We start from the raw sequence: 22,421 nt of genomic DNA, 5'->3' as shown, positions 1-22,421 counted from the left end.
TGGTCCATGGGACACAGAGAAGGGATTAAGAGATCTGTGTCAACAGCATGCTTGCGTATATAAACAGTGCAGTGGAAAAGAATTCAGGTTCACACATTCATTATCACTGATGAAGTCATCTGCAGTAACAGCCAAGCTCTGCTCAGGCCCGGGCACAGCATTATTTTAATTAGCCGTGGCTATTGTGCTGTTGCTGGGTCTGGGTCTCAGGTTGGGGCTGATCTTTTTTGGTGGGGGTGGGAAGGAGCCACCCAAGAGGTATAATAATAATAATAATAATAATAATAATAATAATAATATATTATTTATACCCCACCCATCTGGTTGGGTTTCCCCAGCCACTCTGGGCGGCTTCCAACAGAAACATTAAAATACACTAATTTCTTAAACATTAAAAGCCTCCCTAAACAGGGCTGCCTTCAGATGTCTTCTAAAAATCTGGTAGCTGTTTTCCTTTTTGACATCTGATGGGAGGGCGTTCCACAGGGCAGGCGCCACCACCGAGAAGGCCCTCTGCCTGGTTCCCTGCAACTTGGCTTCTCGCAACGAGGGAACCGCCAGAAGGCCCTCGGTGCTGGACCTCAGTGTCCGGGCAGAACGATGGGGGTGGAGACTCCATCACATTCAAGAGCTTGTCATCTCACAGAAAAAGAGCCAGGGAATAATGGGAGAGAATAGCACTAGTCTGACGCCTCATCTCCCAACCGAGGAAAGTGCTGACTCTCCAAGTGTCCCTATTTACCAGTGACATTCCCAGATTTGAAATGTTGGAGGGTATGAAAGTGATATAGGGCTGGCCCGATGCTTGTGCCTAGGCTCAAAAGCTCTCCGCAAGTGATCAGTTCATGCCTCTTGGCAAATGTGATCTTTCCCTCCCCCAGCAGCCCACTACATGGGGGGGGGGGAGGAAGAGAGGGGGAGTAACAGAAAGAGGGAGAAAAAAAAGTGGCTCCACCCAGTTTTGGCTCCAACACCACCGACAATTGTAGTTAGCCACACTGTCAGCATGTGGCTAACAGTGACACATGTGACACATGTGACACATTACCTCTGAGAGAGCATGGCCTGGGAAGAAAAAGGATTGCCCACGAAGGAAATCAAGTTGTTAGTGTGGCACACAAGGCATTTTGATACTCTGGTAAGAGCAATGTTAGGAAGCTGTTTGTTCCTTCACCAGGCCCTCTTCTCAGTTAAAAACGTAAAAAACATGGAATTAGCATGCTCAAACCAGAAGCATAAGCAGCCCTGCACAAATTGTGACCTTCTGAGTCAAACCCAAACTTACAGCCATGTAAAGCTGCTTGACAGTCCCATTTTATTTTATTTTTTAGAGTTCCAGGCAAGCGCCATAAACAGCAACTTCATCAGGCTCCAAACAGGCTGCCATATATAACTGGTGAGCTCTTCTTCTGCACAGTGGACCATGCAGTGTGTAGGAAGGAGTCAAACTATCTGTCTACAAGCCCCTCTACAAGGTAGAAAATTCCACAGCACTTTAAATCTTCCTGTACACACTTTGCCAGTCCAAATCGGTTTGATGAATTTGAACCATATATCAGGGCTGGCCCTAGATATCACTCTCTTCCCCCCCACCCCCCTCAATTCCATTTACAGAATCTGTAAAGACTTGCAGCTGAATCTTACTTCAGTCCTGGCAAGGGGACTGCACCTTCCACTTGAGAGCAGCAGGCTCAGCGGTGCATGGCACACACAGTTCTGTTCTCTAAGGAAGCTCAAGGGGAACAGTGGAAGGCGCAGGCTGCTACCACTGCCCACCAGCAGCATTTACTGCCTGAGGCAGCCACCTCATTCTGCCTAATGATAGGACCAGTCCTGCTTCTATTGAGCAATGAACATGAGAAACCACAGAGAACTCTCACAACTTTGATCTCAAACAGGTATAAATCATCCAACTCGGGCAGAGGAGATGTATGGGCTTTCATCATATGCCGAGATTGAAGCAACTTGTAACATCTCTCAGAAAAAGCAACATAAATGCATTTTCTAATGAATAGCTCCCCAAAAAGGACAGCAGTGGCAATTCCCTCTCCCATCGATTATTTTATTAATGAAGGCATCTCCAGTACCAGAAACCACAAAGCCGAGGGTGGATCATAAATCTTGTTACAGATCTAGAGTTAGTGAATGTTAGAAATTAGTAAAATGGCAGAATTTAGATAATTTTGGGAGTATTGAAGAGAAGATTCCAGGCCAGTGGAAAAATACAGGCCAGGGCTTCACGTGGGATAGAGATCATTAACATGATGAAAGGTCTTGGTGGCTCATCACAGAGAAATCCTTGGGCCAGCAGAGGTTGCCAAAGTTACGGTGAATGAATGATGTCATTGGTTTAAAATTCTCACCCTTTAAAACTAGGCTTGGAATAGGGGAGTGAGCAGATGGGGAGGAGTTTCTTGGAGCAAAGTGTTCTGGGAACAAGAAGGGGGAAATAAGTACCGTAGAACTCCATGAAGGTCAGAACCATCTAGGCAGGCTGGGACAGGGCTGAAGGTCAGAACCATCTAGGCAGGCTGGGACAGAGACACAGAGATGTACTGGAATCCGATGCTATGGGGAACAAGCCCTCCGAAATGTGAATGCTGTAAACTCTGCAGCTCTCTATTGAAGACTTTAGGTGTAGATATGTGTAAAGTAAACCATATTTCTTAAAGACACAAGCCTCCGCCGTGCCTTGAATTCCCAATGGAAACACAACCCTGGGTGAGTGTCTGTAACTACCTGGAATTTTGCTACGCTTGGCAGAGATTGGAGGTATCACTATTTGTATAAATTGATAGAAGCTCTTGGAGGAAACAGGACACATCTTCTGGAATTTTTACTCTAAAAAGATCAGAGGTCTAAGGGGTGTTCAAACGACCCGTCCCCATACATGCAACAAGGACAACGTGATCATGACTACTGGCCACAACCCAAAAGGGGCCCTTCTGCTCCTGTGGCTGTACCTTCTGCATTGGTATGAAGGGACACCGCACACAACGATATGCATACAGAGTTTCCTCCATGCAAGCAGAAACTCTGGCCCATCCTGGTTCCCATTCACATACAGCAGCCACTACACATATCCGTATGCATGTAGGACCCTTTCACATTAATGCTGAATGTGTAGCTACTGGCCAGCAGATAGCAGATAAATGCAAAGCTGCTCCCTCTCACACATTAAGCAGAAGCAGGGGGATGATGTTGTCTTATGAATTCCTGCCAATGACACCAGAATATGCTTGCTGGTTCCACCTGCACACACCTGCTACACATCCCACAAGCTCTGAAACCCAACTCAGATATAAGGCAAAGGACGAACACGCTGCTAAGAATGAACTGCTGCAGTGGCTATTTGCAGACTGAGAGATATGTTACTGTCACTGAAAATAAACATCCCTGCAGTACAGTATTCCCTAGACGCTGTATGTGTAATGGAACCAGGCTGAGAAGTTTGTCTTCAGAGCTGCACAAACATTAATCTGATGACACTGTTCTAGTTGTGCGTGCATTTTGTAGCACACAGTGATCTGGTTTGCACTAATACTAAGCCAAATGATGGCTTAGCACGAATGAGCAAATGTGCAGGTTCAATGTTTGTCCCTTGGTTTTGCTGTTGCTGAGCTACCCAAGGTTAAACCATGGTTTGGATTCGTGTTACATCTGAACCTAGGCTTGTGGTTTATCTCACTCCAAATGTTGAGCTGTAACCAAGGTTTGTTTTTTTGTATACCACTTGTGGTTTGTCTAGGGGAGACAAACCACAAGCTTGGGCTCAGACATAATGCTAAGCCAAACCATCATTTATTCATAGCAATCTATAATCCATTTATTGCAGAGTTACCCTGCTAATTAATAAATTGGATTGCTCTGGAATCAATATGTTGCAGATTGACTGTCTGTAGTAACCACCTGTTGTTTCTACGTGGAAGCTTAAAGGCCTACCCATTTCAACAGAACTTGCATTGTTTGTGCCCAGAATTGTTACTTCTAGATTGGGGAAGCAGCCAATGTTTAGTTACATATTTATAAAGTGCCAATTGATACACTGAATCCTTTGTTGTTGCTCTTTTACTTGGGGATGCCAAACACCATGATCACAGAAAGAAAAATGACAGATGCATGTCACAGTTAAAGCGAATTTTGAAACATGCAGCATTTATTGCTCATCATGTTTATTGCTCCGGATTTGACAATCATTATGTTTCACTATCAAGCTGCAGTATGATTCTCCTGTGGAGAATTGCTCTAAGACATGCACATATACTGTAATATACCGACTGAGAACTTATCAAACAAGCCCAGCACCTGCAATTCTCATTTCAGAAGGATGAAGAATTCTTGTAGATAGGTAGCTCAGGAGACATTTAAACACAGCTTCCCTTTGTTGATAAGGATGCAGTGACTTTTCTGGCTTGGATCCTTTACCTGTCATCATATGCCCTCATTCAAAATTTAATAATTTACAGTTTAAGACTAAATGGTGATGATCATCTTATTGTCGTTAACAAGTGCCTTGACATTTGATAAAACTATCCCTTAACAGCTGCATCTTGTTGTTAACTACTCAGTGAACACACTGTGTGAATTTAGCTTTCACAGAATCCTGCTTTTTAAGATCCCCATCACAGGAATCCACTATTCCACTTTCCTCTTCTGATGCAGGAGAGGTAGAGGAAAAGAAAACCTAACAGATTTCTCTTGGCTTCCTCTGATGCGTTCAAACAGTTTTGTTACTTACTTCATTACATGTTACTGGGGAGAGTGTTCAGCATTCTGGAGATATGTGTGGATGCCAGCCTAAGTTTCATTACTATAATCTAAGCAACTAGAATGGGAAACATGTTATTGGTTCATATTATTGTTATTCTGCTGCGATTTCCCCACAAAACCTTTTGAGCTTTCTGAGGTTCATGGATAAATGATTAAACAAAGTAGTTTTGCAATTTAATTTTATTCCGTAGATTGGACTTGCACCTTTGACTTAGATGTTTTTATCTTGCTGGGGAAACTGCTGCCAACATTTGTGCAGGCTGCTGGAGAGAGAGAGACAAAGAGAGGGAGAGACAGGGAGAGAGAGGGAGAGAGGGGGGGAAAGAGGGAGAGGGAGAGGGAGAGAGAGGGAGAGAGGAGAGGAGAGGAATGGAGAGGAAAGGAGGAGCAAAACCCAGGGCTTAACACAGGTGATCTCACATCTCCATACCACTGTTAAAGGGTCTGTGTGGGCCAAAGATGTTCCTACAAAGAAGTGGGCATCAGCTGTAAACAATGATTGGGATTCTCCTAGTGGTCCTTAAACTGTGATTGTCCCTTCAGCCTCACAATGTAGAGGTCTGGTACAGATAGTGCCACTGCCACATCTTTGTAACGCTGCTCCATCTCTTTCCCATGTAGACCTTGCACCAGTTCCACCATTCTCCAAAAGATCAGTTTACATGGACAGGAAAGATGGCAGACATGTTTATATATCCCTGGGATAGAAAAGAGTATACAGGAAACCCTCCTCAGAAGCATCAGCACATAAAAATGGATACAGAGTCAGTCATGGCCATTGACTGAAATATTTTCCTTATACTCTTTCAGAATCCTGTAAAATGTCTATACATGGGGAATATATAACATGACCGTTGTATCTGCCATATTTCCTTTCCCAGGAAAACTACATATTTCTTGGAGAACGATGTACTTAAAGTGGATGTACTTAAAGTACAACTAGCCATCTGGACCATACCCATTACTTTAAACACAGGATCATCATAGGTATTTACAGATACTAATACACTAGTAGAGTTTAGCACATGTACCCATAGATAGGGTTGCCAGACGCAATAGTGGACAGGACTTCTGTGCCTGTAATTGCCCTGCTCTCTTTTGAGTCTGGAAACCTTAAAGAGAAACCAGCAGACCCTTTGTTTAATTTCCAAGCAAAGGGTTAGTGGTTTCTCTTTAAGGTTTCCAGACTCAAAAGAGAGCAGAGCAATGAAAGGCACAGAAGTCCAGAAAGTGTGATGCTGGTGGTCAACAAAAGAGGTTTAAAGACTGTCTCAAGGCAAATCTAAAAAAATGTAGTATAAACACCCAAAACTTGGAAACACTGGGCTGCAAGCGATCCAATTGGAGAACAGCCTTTACCAAAGGTGTCATGGGCTTTGAAGATGCTTGAACTCAGGATGAAAGGGAGAAACGTGCTAAGAGGAAGGCACGTGATCAATTCCCGCCCAGAAACCTATGTCCCCACTGTGGAAGGTCGTGTAGATCCAGAATTGGCCTCCACAGTCACTTACGGATTCACTGTTAAAACCGTGTTTATGGAAAACAATCTTACATGGCTACAAGTGATCGCCAAAGAAGCAGCTGCTGCATATATTAGAGTAGGGGTGTGTTGTGATGGGGCCTACATAGACAAACCACTGCACTTTGGCTGTCACTTCTGACTGGAATAGGGCTGAAAAATCCTTTCCTCTCCTGCTGTTTCTTCCTGCTCTAAATCAGCTACGTTTCTACTAAAAGGGTCCTGTTTCCTTTGGAACAGGAAAAGAAAAAAAATCTCCAGAAGGGTAAGGGTAAGCAGACTCTCTCTCCCCCCCCCCTGCACTCAAGACTGAAGCCTGCCATATTATTTTGTTGTTGTGGTTTGTTTAAAATAGCCACTGAGAGAAGCATGCCCAGCAATGTTTGCCATGTACACTTTTCAACCTTCATGTTCTAAATCATGGGGTGAGTGCCCAAGGGCAAGTGATACGGTATGACCTTAAATAACATCTGGCTTGGGAAATCAATGAACACAAATAGTGCTTGAATGTGGCCAGGCACAAAGGAGCTTGTCCATGAGGTGGCGGGAAAGGGCGAGGTGGAGAGCAAATTTGGGCTACAAACACTGCACTCCTGACCTCTGTGGGGACAACAAACACACATACCAATGTGTGTTTTGCTTGTGTTGTGCTTGGTTCCTCAGATGTTGTGCTTGGTTCCTCAGATACAAGCCAAAGCAAGGTAAGTCAGCCTTGCATTTGGCAGTCAGAGAGTCTCTGTGTGTACAGTTCTGGTTGCCTCACCTCAAAAAGGATATTACTGTATAAGGTGAAGTTCAAGGGTACAAGGTTGCAGAAGGGTACAAGGGGATGAGGAAAGGTTGCAGCATTTGGGACTTTTCGGTTCAGAGAAAAGCAGGAGTGACATGATTGAAGTTTATAAAAATATGCATGGGATGGGATGGAGGAAGTGGTTTTTTTCTGCCCCTCTCATAACACTAGAACTCATAGCCCTCCAATGAAGCAGAATGTTGGAAGATAATTCAAGACAGATAAAAGAAAGCAACTATGGAACTCGCTCCCATAGGAGGCAGTGATGCTGCTAACATAGATGGCTTTAAAAGAAGATTAGACAATTTCATAGAGAAGGCTCTCAATGGGTATTAGGTAGAGGCAATAATGCTTCCAAATCCCAGTTGCTGGAGGCCACAGGCAGGGAGAGTGCTCTTGTGCACAGACCCTGCTTGCGGGTTTCCCGCAGGCATTTGCTTGACCACTGTGGGAATAGGATGCTGGACTAGATGGGCCCATTGGTCAGATCCAGCAGGCTTGTCTTAGGTTCTAATATATTAAGGCCAAACTACATGTTACACACTAGCTAATGCATATCACTGAACTCAGAACCCTCCTTCTTTCCCTCCATGAAAGTCTGCTCTGAGAGCGCCAGAGAAGGTGGGCAAAATAGGTGCCCATTATTTCCCTGATCCAAATTGCCCCCCCCCAGCTTCTTTTCCCTTTCATGGGGTTCTATTTCCCCAAACATGTTTTACAAGAGCTCCAAAGAGCTCAGTCTTCTAGAAAGTGCCTGTCCTGTTTATAATTCCTCCTTTTCATTGAGATTTTAAGCTCCCTGTTGATTCTTCAAGATATCTGTCTGGTTATTTTGCCATGGAAACAGCCATTGCCTTGCCTTGAAAGTCTTCCATTCCCCTCCCCTCTCCCCCGGCCATCATTCTCCATCCTTTCACCTTGCAACTGATAGCCATAATTCCAGGCAAGACAATGCTGAGCTTAGCTGAAATTATCAGCTATTGTCCTAAATAATTATCCTCTACAGTTCTCATCGCCATCAACAGATAAACTCCAGGCCCTCCATAGTTCAGAGCTGGACTCTAGTTATCAGACAGCATTAAACATACTGAGTCACTGCAGGGAGACAAAATAACTTTTCATTAAATTACCTAAGGCAATCATTTTCAGGGAAGGTGAAGAGGAGCAAGGGGCATCCTTTATCTACGCTCTTGTGGCATGTTATAATGGGCTGCTAATATCACACACTGCCTGATTGGTTTTCTCAGCTAGTCTGCTGACTCATGTGAGTTAGCTATCAATCCTAAATATATGATATTTTTCATTACTTACGTAGTCTAGGAGTAGCTAACCTGTGGCCCTCCCAAAGTTGTTGGACTACAATTCCCATCATCCCTGTCAATTGGCAATGCTGACTGAGGCTGATGGGAGTTGGAATTCAATATTGTCAGGAAGGTCAGAGATCCCCAAACCGTGGCCCACTATCTGGCAGGGGGATTGCTAGACCTCATTGCCTAACACACTTCAGAGGAACTAATATACCCCAATGCCCAATGTCTTTCCTTGGTTACCAACAACAGTGGTATATTTCATCCAGAGTTGGCAGGAGCTAAATTTTAGTCATTTAATATTAGGTACATGGGTGGCGCTGTGGTCTAAACCACTGAGCCTAGGGCTTGTTGATCAGAAGGTCGGCGGTTCGAATCCCCGCAGCTGGGTGAGCTCCTGATGTTCAGTCCCAGCTCCTGCCCACCTAGCAGTTCGAAAGCACGTCAAAGTGTAAGTAGATAAATATTGGTAGGTACTGCTCCGGCAGGAAGGTAAATGGTTTCCATGTGCTGCTCTGGTTCGCCAGAAGTGGCTTAGTCATGCTGGCCACATGACCTGGAAGCTGTCTGTGGACAAAGACCAGCTCCCTCGGCCTATAGAGCGAGATGAGCACCGCAATCCCAGAGTCGTCCGCGACTGGACCTAACGGTCAGGGGTACCTTTACCTTGACCTTTTACATGATATGTGTACCTAGCAAGGTACCTGAAGTTTCTTTATTTATTTAAATGCAGGTTGAATCTGTGATGCTCAGCTAGAGATTTCATCTAATCTGCAGATGGGTATGCTTTTATCCTCATGTTAGGTAATTTCACTGAACTGATAAGAACATGAAACAAGAATATGTCAATTGAGAAACAAGCTCAAGGGACTGCTCCTTCTTCCTATTTTTATAGAAGGTTCTATCCATCTACAGACTTGAAAAAGAGTTAGAGTTGGGGGTTAGAGTGTTGGACAAGGACCAGGGAGACCAGGGTTCAAATCCCCACTCAGTCATGAAGACTTACTGGGTGACTTTGGGCCCATCGTGGTCTCTCAGCTTAACCTTCTGATTAATGGTTGTTGTGAGGAGAAAATGGGGAAGGAAAAAACCTTGAGCCCCTTGGAGGAGAGGTGGGATATAAATGCAATAACAGATAAAACAAAGCTCGCTTTTGATCACCAAGACAGACTTCTGCCCGAGCTTTCCAAAAAAGAGCAAGAGCCACACAGAATGCTTTGAGCTGTGTTGCAGGAAGGCCAAACAAAGTTCCACTGATGATGAATGAATGAGCCAGCAGTACTCTGTCCATGATAAGGAGCCATCTCTGTGAAATTATGTACCCAGGCATGTAATCAGGACAGGGCAGGCACTGTTAACTTCATCTTAGGCTGATCAGGCTGGGTGGGGTTCCTGAGACAGTCAACATCCAATGCCTTAGAGATAGCTCAGAGCAGGGCAGAGTTGGGAGGAGGACAATGACAGTGCATGCAACAGGCATTGATGGAACCTGACAGTGGAGGGACATTGGGGGCCCAGCAGCTATCACACTGCAAGATCAGGGCCACTGGAGTAGCCAGTAGGATGTACATGCAGTTTTCCCAGGTGGCTGTGATCATCCGTGAAACTATGAGAGGAACACAGGAAGCTGTCTTATACTGAATCAGGCCATTGGTCTACCTAGCTCAATATTTTTTTTGCATTTGACTGACAAGTGTCTCTACAGTATTTCAGACAGGGAATCTTTCCCAGCCCTACTTGGAGATGCCGAGGATTGAACCAGGAACCTTCTCATGCAAAACATGAGTTACCTCCGAGGATGTGGACAGGCTGCTTGGACGAGTGAAAGCAACCACCTGTCTCCTTGACCCTTGCCCATCCTGGCTTATAAAAGCTAGCCGGGAAGGGCTGGGCGATGGGCTTCGCGGGTTGGTGAATGCTTCTCTCTGTGAGGGAGCCTTCCCAGACCCGCTGAAAGAGGCGGTTATCAAACCACTTTTTTAAAAAAACTGTCTTTAGATGCGGCCAATATGGCCAACTATCGCCCAGTCTCAAATCTTCCATTTCTGGGCAAGGTGATTGAGCGAGTGGTTGCTGAACAACTCCAGGCACGCCTGGAAGAAGCGGACCATTTGGATCCCTTCCAGTCGGGATTCAGGCCTCATCATGGGAATGAAACTGCCTTGGTCGCACTGGTTTATGATCTCCGGCAGGCTAGAGACAAAGGTGAGAGCTGTTTCCTAGTTCTGCTGGATCTCTCAGCGGCTTTTGACACCATCGACCATAACATCCTTCTGGACCATCTAGAGCAGTGGTCCTCAACCCCCGGGCCACGGACCGGTACCGGTCCGTGGATCAATTGGTACCGGGCCGCCCAAGGAACATTAAATACAATTAAATTAAGATTATTAAATCAAAACAATCTAAATAAAATAGAAACAATCAATGTCCACTCCTCAGTGGGCCGCAAAACAATCAACGTCCCCCCCTCAGCGGGCCGCAGTAAAATTATCAAACGCTGACTGGTCTGCGGCGATAAAAAGGTTGGGGAGCACTGGTCTAGAGGGCTTGGGAGCTAGGGGCACTGTCATACAGTGGTTCCGCTCCTTCCTCCTGGGCTGTGTTCAGAAAGTGGTGGTGGGGGATGAGTGTTCAGAGCCCTGGGGCTCTCACTTGTGGGGTGCCTCAGGGTTCTGTCCTCTCCCCCATGCTTTTTAACATCTATATGCAGCCGTTTCCGAGCACAATTCAAAGTGTTGGTGTTGACCTTTAAAGCCCTAAAAGGCCTCGGTCCAGTATACCTGAAGGAGCGTCTCCACCCCCATTGTTCTGCCAGGACACTGAGGTCCAGCGCCGAGGGTCTTCTGGTGGTTCCCTCGCTACGAGAAGCCAAGTTACAGGGGACCAGGCAGTGGGCCTTCTCGGTAGTGGCACCCACCCTGTGGAACGCCCTCCCACCAGAGGTCAAAGAGAACAACAATTACCAGACCTTTAGAAGGCATCTCAAGGCAGCCTTGTTTAGGGAAGCTTTTAATGTTTGATGGATTTCTGTATTTTAATGTTTTGTTGGAAGCCGCCCAGAGTGGCTGGGGGAACCCGGCCAGATGGGCGGGGTATAAATAATAAACTATTATTATTATTATTAATTATTATTATATAAACAGACACTCTACCACTGAGCCTTTCCATTAACTTGTCCCTGCTTGATTACTTTGAATGAAGGAAAGGGGTTGGTGAGAGGCAAAAAGAGGTTGAGTGGTTCTTCATTTGGTGAGCCTGGAATGCTAAGGAAGAGATGTGTTCAGAAGAGGAAGGCAAGCTGTGCACAAATGTTGTCCAAGCAGGCAGTTTTCAAAATTCGGAAAGGAGGGGATGTCTAGAGAAGCACCGTTATCAGACTATAAGCACTTTGTGCATTCATTTTGAGGCTCGAGTTATCTCTGTGATGGTGTGCACTGCCAAGCAGGATATCAGGCTTTTTCTTTTTTTTGGGGGGGGGTAACAGCACACACTTCAAATGACAACACTGAGTTTCATGCTAAAATATTCAGACCTCTGTGAAAATTCAGATGGTCCAGCCAGGACGCACTAAAGAGTAGCGAATCTGCAGCCCTCCCAATGTTGTCAGGCTAAAACTCCTATCAATCCTGACCATTGGGCATGCTGGCTGGAGCTGATGGGACTTGGAGCCATCAAGTTCCCCGTCCCCATATTATGCAAATAAAGTAAACATATGCATATTTGTAATGCTTGGGCTTATTCATTATGAAAGCAAAAACCAGGATTTTTGACAGTGGCTGATAGGGTTTTATACTGAACCTTAATGGCTGATGTAAATTTTTATTGATTTCATATTGTTGCTTTTTTTTGCTCACTGTTTGATGTGTATTTATCCTTTTTGTACATCACTGAATTATTATTATTATTATTATTATTATTATTATTATTATTATTATTACATTTATATTCCATCTGTCCTGCAAGTAGCTGAAGGTTCCCTTCTCTGTTTCATCCTCACAACAACATTGGGAGGGAGGTTAGCTGAGAGACAATGACTGGCCTAAGGTTGCCTAGTGGTCTTCATGGCTGAGTGGGGATTTGAACCCTGGTCAGAAATCAGAAAAGTGACTTGGAGGAATATAACTTACTAAATAAAGCCTACAAGAAAATATACTTGCCTAGAATCTCAGCAGGCACAGGCTGTACAAATGATGTTCCTAGAACTATGCTTTACCCAGACATATGCTATCGCCAGCAGCAAGGACTAGCATGCATTGTCTTTTTTTAATGACAAGAGCCAGTACTAGGCAAACTTCCATTTGTCTGCTACATTAGGCTCCTGCACATAAATCCTTTGAAACCTTGACTTTCAGTGGAGCTTTTTGTGAGAGCTGAACAGAGAGAATCCATGACTTGGCAGAAAAGAAGAGTCTTATTCAGCATGCCAGTGAGGCTTCCCTTCCCCTTATCTACAGCTGCTCTGCCAAAATCTTCAGTGCTGTCTGCCACTATGTGGAAAAAAATGGGGACACATGAGAAAGATCATATATTCATTTGAAGACCTCATCACTTTGGAAATGTAGTGGGCAGGTGGCATAAACACAGTTCCGTGCCTCTGTTATCATATTCACCATGGAGATTATCTGCAGGTTAAACTATGGCAGAAAGGTGATTGTTATGCATAGATGTAATTTACCGATAGGGTGCTGTAAAACACACTGTACTTTCCCGAGGATATTTCCTTTTGCCATATGGAACTGTATCTGCATCTGTATGAGGTCTCACCACATAGTATTTCCGCTCCTGCGAACATGAGCTTGCCAATGACCTGGCATCACCTCTATATTGAACAAGAACAGCTACAGGAAAACAAACAGACTCGTGCATTTTGTGAACCATGCCTGCTAGACATAGCCAGCACTTCCAATTTCTCTGCATTATGGTGCATCAGCCTGAACCAAATGGATCCACACAAGTGGATGAGGGAACTTATGACCTTCCAGATATTGCTGTACCCCAATTCCCATCAGCCCTAGTCAGCACGGCCAATCGTTGGGGATGATGGGATTTCTAGTCCAGGAACATCTGGAAGAGAGCCACGACTTCTCACCCTTGGTGCAAATCCCCTGAGATACCCATTGTACTGTTCAAAGTTTATTTCATTGTGTTTCCCCTCATGTATGAAGTTAGTGGTGTGGATTTCATTCTGACTAGAGCAAAGCAAACTATGAAGTGGTACAAGTGATCTTCTGAGGGTCAGTATAAGAATTCTGGCATTAACTATTCAACAATGGCAGTGGATAGGAATATAGAAAGCTGTCTGATATGAAGCTAAGACTGACCACTTAGCTCAATATTGCCTACTCTGGGTGGCATCATCGGTCTCCAGAATGTCATGTGGAAGTCTTCGCCATCACCTAGTTCTTTTAAATGTAGACGCATGAAATAGAACTTGGGGTTTTCTGCTTGCAAAATACATCCTCCTGAGCTTTGTTCCCTCCCCATAATCAGTGTGCACAGAAACAGGGTAGATGGATCCATTGGTATGGATCAGTATAAGACAGCTCCTTCCGTGTTATTGTCATTGTTGCCATATTAATAGCCCATCGCCAAATTATGTTAAGTTGCCAGGCTGACTTGCTCAACACAGGGTGGCTATGTCTGCTAAATAGTCTTAATAATGTAACATATGGTCAGCGGCAAATCATGGCCTTAACTGTTCTGCAACAAGTTTCAGAAAACACTTGAGATTGGCTTTGCTGCCGCCTACTGACAGTAGTGAAGCAAAGCAGCTTTGCAAACTTTTTTTTTTTGCAAATATACCGGTATGCACACACAAGAGCTGGCTCGGGAGATGCAATTTTTTTGTTCGCGCACAGCAACAAGGATAATAGAATCATTGACGCACAGAGTTGGAAGGGACCCCAAGCGACATCTAGTCCAGCCCCCTGCAAGGCAGGAATATTTTGCGCAACCCACGGCCCTGAGATTAAGAGTCTCATGCTCTACCGACTGAGCTACAAGGCTACAAGGCAGCAAACACTTTGGGACCAGGAATTTAGTAGAGTGCTGTCTGTGATTTTATGCCTCTCAAAAGCACTGTAGATCTCATTCAGTTTTGAGGGCTTGTTGATAAAGCTAACTTCCATTCAGCCCAATATTTTCCAAATACAAAATGTGGCTTAGCTTTAACCCTGAAGCAAAGGGGGCGGGGGGCAGGCAGGACAAAGACCAGGATACTTGCCACCTGCCTTCATCAGTGTACTCAGAGGCACACAGTACAGGTTGAAATGCCCTGATTTTGTCCAGTACTGACCTTACTCTTAACATAAAACAGATCTCAAACTGCAATTACAACTGAACAAAAGAAATGCAAATATACACCCTCAATAGGATGCTTGGGAGCACTGAAATATGAAGCTGAGGGTGGAGGCCGTTGCTTCTGTGGTTAGATTTTTCTGCACACCTGAAAACAATCTTTATCCACTTGAAAAAAAAGCCACTTTACATGCTACACCCAAATATACTCTAGAGTTATATATGTACTCCACACCCAGAAACCTTATTGCATAAGCATAGGCAGAGCTACAATTCCCAGGGTTCCCTGTGAAGAGGAATTGACTGTTACACCACGTGAAGGCAATAATAATAATAATAATAATAATAATAATAATAATAATATATCATTTATACCCCGCCCATCTGGCCGGGTCTCCCCAGCCACTCTGGGCGGCTTCCAACAGAAGAATAAAACACAATAATCTATTAAACATTAAAAGCCTCCCTGAACAGGGCTGCCTTCAGATGTCTTCTAAAAGTCTGGTAGTTGTTTTCCTCTTTGACATCTGTTGGGAGGGCATTCCACAGGGCAGGCGCCACCACCGAGAAGGCCCTCTGCCTAGTTCCCTGCAACTTGGCTTCTCGCAACGAGGGAACCGCCAGAAGGCCCTCAGTGCTGGACCTCAGTGTCCGGGCAGAATGATGGAGGTGGAGACGTTGTTAGGGTTTCCTAACAACACACTTAACAAACTACAGTTCCCATAATACTTTGGGGGGGGGAGGGATGGCTGTTTAAAGTGGCATCATAGCGTTTTGAATCTATTATTGAGCATTTCTTCTCATTAGTTTGCAGGGTGGTTCAATGGCAATGACCATGCATCCTGCACTCATTCTGATTTGCTTGCAGGCAAGATGTTTACATGCCTTCACACTAATCATCCTTTCACCCCACCTTTTCCAATGTAATTTCGCCATCTCTTTCCAACCTGTAAAAAGTCCACTTTTTAAAAAGTGGATCTGCTGCACTAGGGCAGCCTTTCTCAACCTTGGGGTCCCAGAAGTTGTTGAACTACAACTCCCACCATCCCTAACCACTGGTCCTGGTAACTAGGGATGATGGGAGTTGTAATTCAACAACATCTGGGGACCCAAGGTTGAGAAAGGCTGCACTAGGGTGACAAAGCACTTGAATCACTTTCGATGTGCGAAAGAACCTTGAACCCCTCTCACAAAATATTACTGACAGCCTGCAGCCACCCAAGGAGCCAGCCCTACCATTTGCAATCCTCCCTTAGTGATGAGACATCTCAACAGATTAGAGAACCACCCTGATCCACTGAGGCCCAACAGTGTGCAGATTTGCCTCCAATATAGTTAGGTCCCATTTGCAAAGCATCCGTAAAATAACAGTGGGATGGGACATCACAAATGGGAGGAGCTGTGGGGTAGCACCATTGGGAAGAGGGGCTTCATTTCTGCAGCAAACTATGTACACACAGAGTAACATTGGTGCATGATACGAGCATAGCTGCCAAGTTATCCCTTTTTTTAAGGGAAATTCCATTATGCTGAATAGGCTTCCTCGCGAGAAAAGGGAAAACTTGGCAGCTATGGATAAGAGGCCACAGATTTACACCCACTCTTGGGCACGATCAGAGGTGTCAGCTTGAATAATATACTGGGGGAGAAGGTAAGCCCCACCCCTCACAATTGATCACATGACTTGCTGCACACACACTATTTGAATGGCAGTGTCCATCAACTTTGGGGGGCCCCAGCCTCCTTAAATATTTTATTGAGGGAGCCAAAGAGACCTCAGCCCCTAGGAGTTGGCTCCTATGGGCACAATAGTAGAACCAACTGTGTAGAAAGCAGGTTGGGTCCCAAACTGGTATAAAACTGGTATAAACCTCGGACAGGAAGGGGTGTTGAAACCTCACCATCACACACCATCGTTTGCAAGCAAAAGGTCCCAAATGCAACCCCTGAACATTCCCATTTGAAGAGAAACCAGTATTATGTAGCAGGCAAATATAAAAACTTTCCAGCTAACACTCTGAAGCAGGAGTGGGCAACTTTTGCAGCCCGAGGGCCACATTCCCTTTCTGGCAACTTTCTGGGGGCCACATGGCAGTGGTGGGACAGTGAATGTAGGTATATTTTATCTTTGGCTACTTGGATCGTCAGGGCCGTCTTTAGCATATGCGCCGCCAGGATGCAAAGATCCGCCCAGCGCCCCCAAATTTAATTTAGCTGCCCCCAGATTTTTTGGGGGGGAGCCTCAAAGTTGTTGAGCTTTTGGGGGGGAGGGGGAAGCCAAAGTTGCTGTCGCCCCTCCCCCGACTCGTCAGGAATATTTGACGCTACGAAGTAACAGAGCGACGGAGGGGTGGGGGGTGGGGACTTTCACTCCATTGCTTTTCACTGTCCCTGATTGAGAGGGGGCTTGATATACAGTAGGTATACATTTGGTGCCCCCTGAATACATTTGCCACCCCCCAGAATTTGGAGTCTGGGTGCACCGCACCCCTTGCACCCCTGGGTAAAGACGGCCCTGTGGCTTGTTTCCACACACATGCACACCACCAACTCTTCCATCCAGGCAAGCAAGAGGAATGAGGGCATCAGGCTGGGTCTGTGAGGGGTGTGGCTGGGGAAGAGGTGTGGCCAGGGGAGAGTCCCAAGGACCAGGGAAGGGTGCCACATTTGTCCCCCATGCCGAGGTTCCCCACCCCTGCTCGGAAGAGTCACCGTTTGCTAGTCTAGACAATACTGAGCTACACAGACAGACTACTGGAGCTGCTTTAAGACTGCTTTCTTCAAATGCGGCTTATGTCCTTTGCAAGTCTGGCTTAGCATAAGAGAGAATCCTGAAGTCCAGCATGGGAGAAAATAAAGTCAAAGAGCAGTATGGATCGGGGAAAGGATCCAGCACATCTTCTGCACATGAGACCCTCCAAGTCCATTTGCCATAAACCTAGAGCTGTGCTATCTAAAAAAATTCCTTCAGTAGCACCTTAAAGACCAACTAAGTTTTTATTTTGGTATGAGCTTTCGTGTGCATGCACACGAAAAGCTCATACCAAAATAAAAACTTAGTTGGTCTTTAAGGTGCTACTGAAGGAATTTTTTTATTTTGCTTCGACTCAGACCAACACGGCTACCTACCTGTAACTGTCCTATCTAGTTAGTCTTGACTTTTCAAATTAAAATTCTGCTTCATGTGAGAATTGAAATCTGCTTCATGATGCCCACAAGGTGGCGTACTGGGACTTCTCAACAGGCTTACCGGTACAGTAGTTCTACAATTCTACAAAATAAATAAATAAATCACCTACTATTATCAGAGCCCTCTTAAACGTGCTCAGGTTAAAACAAACAAACAAAAAACAACCAGGAGAGATTTTTATTCATATCAAAGGAACAAAGGATTCCCTGCCTGAATCTTCTAACCAATGGGGGATGGGCTTAGCAGAAACAGAATGCAAAAAGTAAGTCATCAAATATCAACCGCTTTGAGGGTTTTTCTAACAACAAGTGGTGTAGAGATATTGTGAAAAAAGAAATAAAATACACAAATAAGTGTTTTGCTTCATGGACATAGCCGCATAATATTTTTGAAGTCAGAAAGTACATAATTTGGGGGCTATGTACAAGAGTATCTACCTTACATGGGGAAAGTCCCAGGTTTAATCTCCAGCATTTCCCAGAAGGGTTGGGAATGTCCCTGTCTGAAACCTTGGAGAGACAACAGTCAGCTAGATGTCCAATAGGCTGGCTTAATGTTCTTGTGTCTCCCACAGGGATGTGCCATGTACTTAGATGGGTCAAGGTGAGAGGGCCTTAGTGAGTCGGAGAGGGAGTGCCCAGGGTTTGCAGGGAAATTATTGTTTGTAAATTTGCTCCTCCAGCTACACATACACACTTTAAACTAATAGTTGCACTTGAAGATAAGAAAAACATGCACAATCAAGGAACTTCAGGATCAGGGGGTGGCTGAGCCAAAAATACTTCCTGTAAAAAAATAAAGTGGGGAGAAAGTGGGGTACATCTCTATTTGCTCTGTTGCAGGATTGGCACCCTGTGTGTGGCATGGTGTTCACATTTCCTAAAGTGTTTGCTGATTTATTTATTTTTAAGGGCTGGGCAGAACAGACATGGTGAGGACACAAGCTGCATGGACATGTGTATTTCTGAATGTGTGCATAAGGATAAATGGACATAAAGTGACACAAGTATGGACATGAGCAGAAAGCAAATGGGTGGCCGAGAGGTTTGGGCAGATGCCAGAATGTTTAAAATACTGTACTGCTAAAATAGATAGATGCTGTTTTTGAAAGCAGGCCGAATGGACAAGATGAGATGGGCAGTGTAATGGGGCTTGGAATAAGGTTACAAACCTATGCTGGGAAGGGAGTCTAATTGAAAAAAAGTGTGAGTTACTTCCAAGTAAGTATCAGCTTTGTTAGAATTAAGGGCTATAATAAGAACATGGTGGAACTACATAGGAACTGCTTGATTTGTTCCCACCAGCCAAGTCTTGCTTGCTCTGCCTGATAGCAGCTCCCAGGCAGTAGTTTCGCCCCATCACTTCCTACCTGAAACTTTGGACTCTAGTAGCGCTAGGGATTGAACCTGGGACATTCAGCATGTAAAGAGCTGTGCCCCTTCCCCCAGCCAATGAGGTCATCAGCACCACTGGTTAATCAAGCGGTTAATCAGGATCCTTCCCTATGCATCCTAGAACCCGTCATAGAAAAACAAGCATGTTGCATCCTGATTTCACTCACATCTAAGACAGGAAATGGTACTCACTTTTTAAGGCCTCTTATTGGGTAGTTCTCCCTGGGTAGCCATTGAATTAAACTCCCAAGTCCCTTTCTGGTTCAACATGGTCAGCAAAGAAATTTAGGCACGTTTAGACATCTCTACCGGCATCAGTCCTGGCAGGAAGTCTCTCTCTTTTTGCTTCTTTGTATTATTATCGGCACCTAGTCTCCTGAAATAGATTTCTTGGCAGCCCCTAGGGAAGCAGGGACTGCCCTAGCGTCCTCAAGAGGGCCTGGCTAGCAAGTACACAGTGCAACTGTAACCTGGATACTCTCTCTTGTGCTGCTAAGTGAAACACAGATCAAGAAAGCAGCAGCAGCCTGAAGCAATGGCAAGAGATTTCTTTCTTTTTACCGTGGAATGAGTGGGGGAAAGTATGACCATAGAAACTACTCACTCTGCTGACTTGGACAATGAAGTCCCTAATAGGTCACGTCTATATAGCTGGTAATATACAAAATAGAGTATTCACAGAGAAGGCTGCAGTTCAGCCTTCACTGACCTGGTGCCTTCCAGAAGTTTGGACTACAACTCCCATCAGGCCCAGCCAGGGCAGCTCTAGTCCAATACATCTGAAGGGAAATATGCTCACTTTCATTATGGTTCAAGTACTTGATACAGTGATGTTGAATCTTTACATTAAATAATCTAGATTACAAAGGGTATTTGCTTAAATGTGCCACTCTAAACTGATAAACTGTGTTACATTTTGACCCAATAAGTACAAACGTGCATGCTATTTTTTTCCGCAAGTGTCTAAATTTGAGCCCCACTTTGACCTTGGTTGGGGCCAAATGGCCCTCATCCCCACCCCCACGGCTCTGCTCAGATCCTGAGATATATTCACTTACTCATATAGCTGTGTGTTAAGGAACTGTGCACCAGGAACGATGGACCAACTTCATTCTGTAAATTTCATCACCTCCTGTTGTCCTTCAATTCCTCTTCAGGATTTGAAGGGTTGCCAGCTTTCTCCCCATTACAAGACCCTTGTGTGTTCAACAGCTGTGTGACCTGCAGAAATTCAGCATGTCAACCCCCCCCCCCACCAGCAGTGCTTTCAAACAAGTGACTCGGTATGTGAAACTGAAGTGGGAAAATAACTGGGTGAGATAATTTACCAACACAGAAATGACCTTTCTGTTCTGCCCTATCTTTGGCAGCTACTCCTTTGGAATTTGTCTCTTTTGCCAAGCGTATTGGACTTCCCTTATGAAAACGATGCTCAAGTCTTTTATCAGCAGGGCAAGTGTGAGAAGGTAGGCTGTATTTTGAGGGACAGCTGCCATTTTAGAACACCAGCTGCAGTGGAAAGAACTCCACAGTTTCAGAAGGCCTTCATTTCCCCCACCAAACCTGATAAGCCCACCCGCTTGCCCTTATGACTGTGGTCCTGTGGACACTCACTTAAGAGCAGATCCCATCAAACACAATGGGAATTATTTCTGAGAAAGCATGAAGCGGTCTCTGCATTACATGATGTCTTCAAGCACATCTAACTTTGAAAGGACAACCATTTATGTGAGGGGGGGGAGTCATTATACAACTGCAAATCGCTTTGGGATGCCTCATGGGAAGTGATTCATCAATGAAATCAATAATAATCAAAAGTAGGGAGTTGTACGTTGAGTCATTGAAGCTGATATACCTCAGTCTTTGGGGCCTTTTGGCTCAGCGTCTGGCCACTCCCCCAATTGCCACTAAATCAATCCCCAATAGGAAGCAAGCTGACCCACAGAATTTGTGGGAAGCCTTTTGGACTTAGGCGGTGGTTCCATAAAGCCAACAGCTTCAAGTTACAGGCCAGGAGTTATAAATATTTCCGCCACGCACTTGACACTGATTAGCCAAAACAATCTGCACATTCACATGTAGCTTTTCCTTGCTGCCATCTGTGCCTCCCCCCCCCCCGCACTGCCCCCCACTCTTCCTGGGGCAGGCTTGATCACTAGGTACAGGGCGGGCGGGCAGCGTATGCCTCAGGCATGGGCTTCAGATAGGATTACCCCCTAGTAATAGCGTGCTCAGATTGCCAGTTTTGACATTTACTAGGTGAGAGTGAAGGGGCGTGCCCCAAAGCCTTTCAGGAATGTTAATTGGCTAAAGCTGTGGCCAATGCAAAGCAGCCTGCAAGAGGACAGGCCACCTTGTCTGTTTGGTATTAACTGTGTTTAGGATTGGATTTTGAATTGAGTTTTACGGAGGCTGCCTGTGACTTCGCTCTTTGGCACTTCTTTGTACGCAGGAAGGATGGCACGAATCACACCAGCTTTTTAGAGGCATTAAAGTTGAGGTCTCCATGCTAAGGCTTGTGCTGGGGATTTGCTACACATCTAAGCCTCACCCTGCCCCACCCCATTGAACTGTTAACTTGACAGCTTCTCCTTTCCCTAGCGCCTCCCCTCTGCAGATCTTTAAAGCACCTGACAAAAAACAAGCTTCATAAGGAACCCGGTGAGAAGGGGAATGAAATGCAAGCAATGATCTGTCCCAGCAAGATGCCTTATCAAAACAAGCCACTCTGGGACCAGTTGGTACAAATGATTGGCTTGATAATCCTACTAAATTGTAACCTTATTCTCTGTTGATTGTGAGGCAAAATGGTGGGAGGTAGAATAGTGTATGTTTGCTCTGGATGAATTGCTTGAACATTGAGCCTTTGAACATGATTCTGGAATAATTACCTCTTTACAGGCCTGATCGTGTGAACATAGCCTTTCGCAGCCTTTCTCGAAAGGCTTTTGATGAGTTGAGTTGCAGCTCAATGTATGAATGTATGAACAACTTTTATTTTAAAAAAGTTTGTGATTATAGTGATAGCATAGTTTTATCTGCAGTGTTGCTTTGGGATGCCTGCTTCACACATGCAATCCATTGCTTGATGATGCAGGTATCACTTGATGAATATACATTTACAAACCAGCTCTCATCTTCTGGTATCCATATC

At 45.0% G+C, this 22,421-nt stretch overlaps 1 protein-coding gene across 1 annotated transcript in view; it reads right to left on the bottom strand.

The window, feature by feature from the left end:
* Positions 1 to 19,535, bottom strand: part of LARP1 (La ribonucleoprotein 1, translational regulator) — a 106,390-nt gene extending 86,855 nt beyond the window's left edge. Inside the window, exon 1 of the mRNA XM_060271625.2 lies at positions 19,460 to 19,535. The gene's annotated coding sequence lies outside the window, so the exon portion shown is untranslated. The remainder of the gene's footprint in view (positions 1 to 19,459) is intronic.
* Positions 19,536 to 22,421: the final 2,886 nt, after the last annotated feature.

The sequence above is a fragment of the Zootoca vivipara genome, chromosome 2 (genome assembly GCF_965207765.1).
Source record: "Zootoca vivipara chromosome 2, rZooViv2.hap1.1, whole genome shotgun sequence".
In the NCBI taxonomy this organism is placed as follows: domain Eukaryota; kingdom Metazoa; phylum Chordata; class Lepidosauria; order Squamata; family Lacertidae; genus Zootoca; species Zootoca vivipara.
Note: the sequence above shows the minus strand (reverse complement) of the source record. Positions and strands in the feature narration are given on the sequence as shown.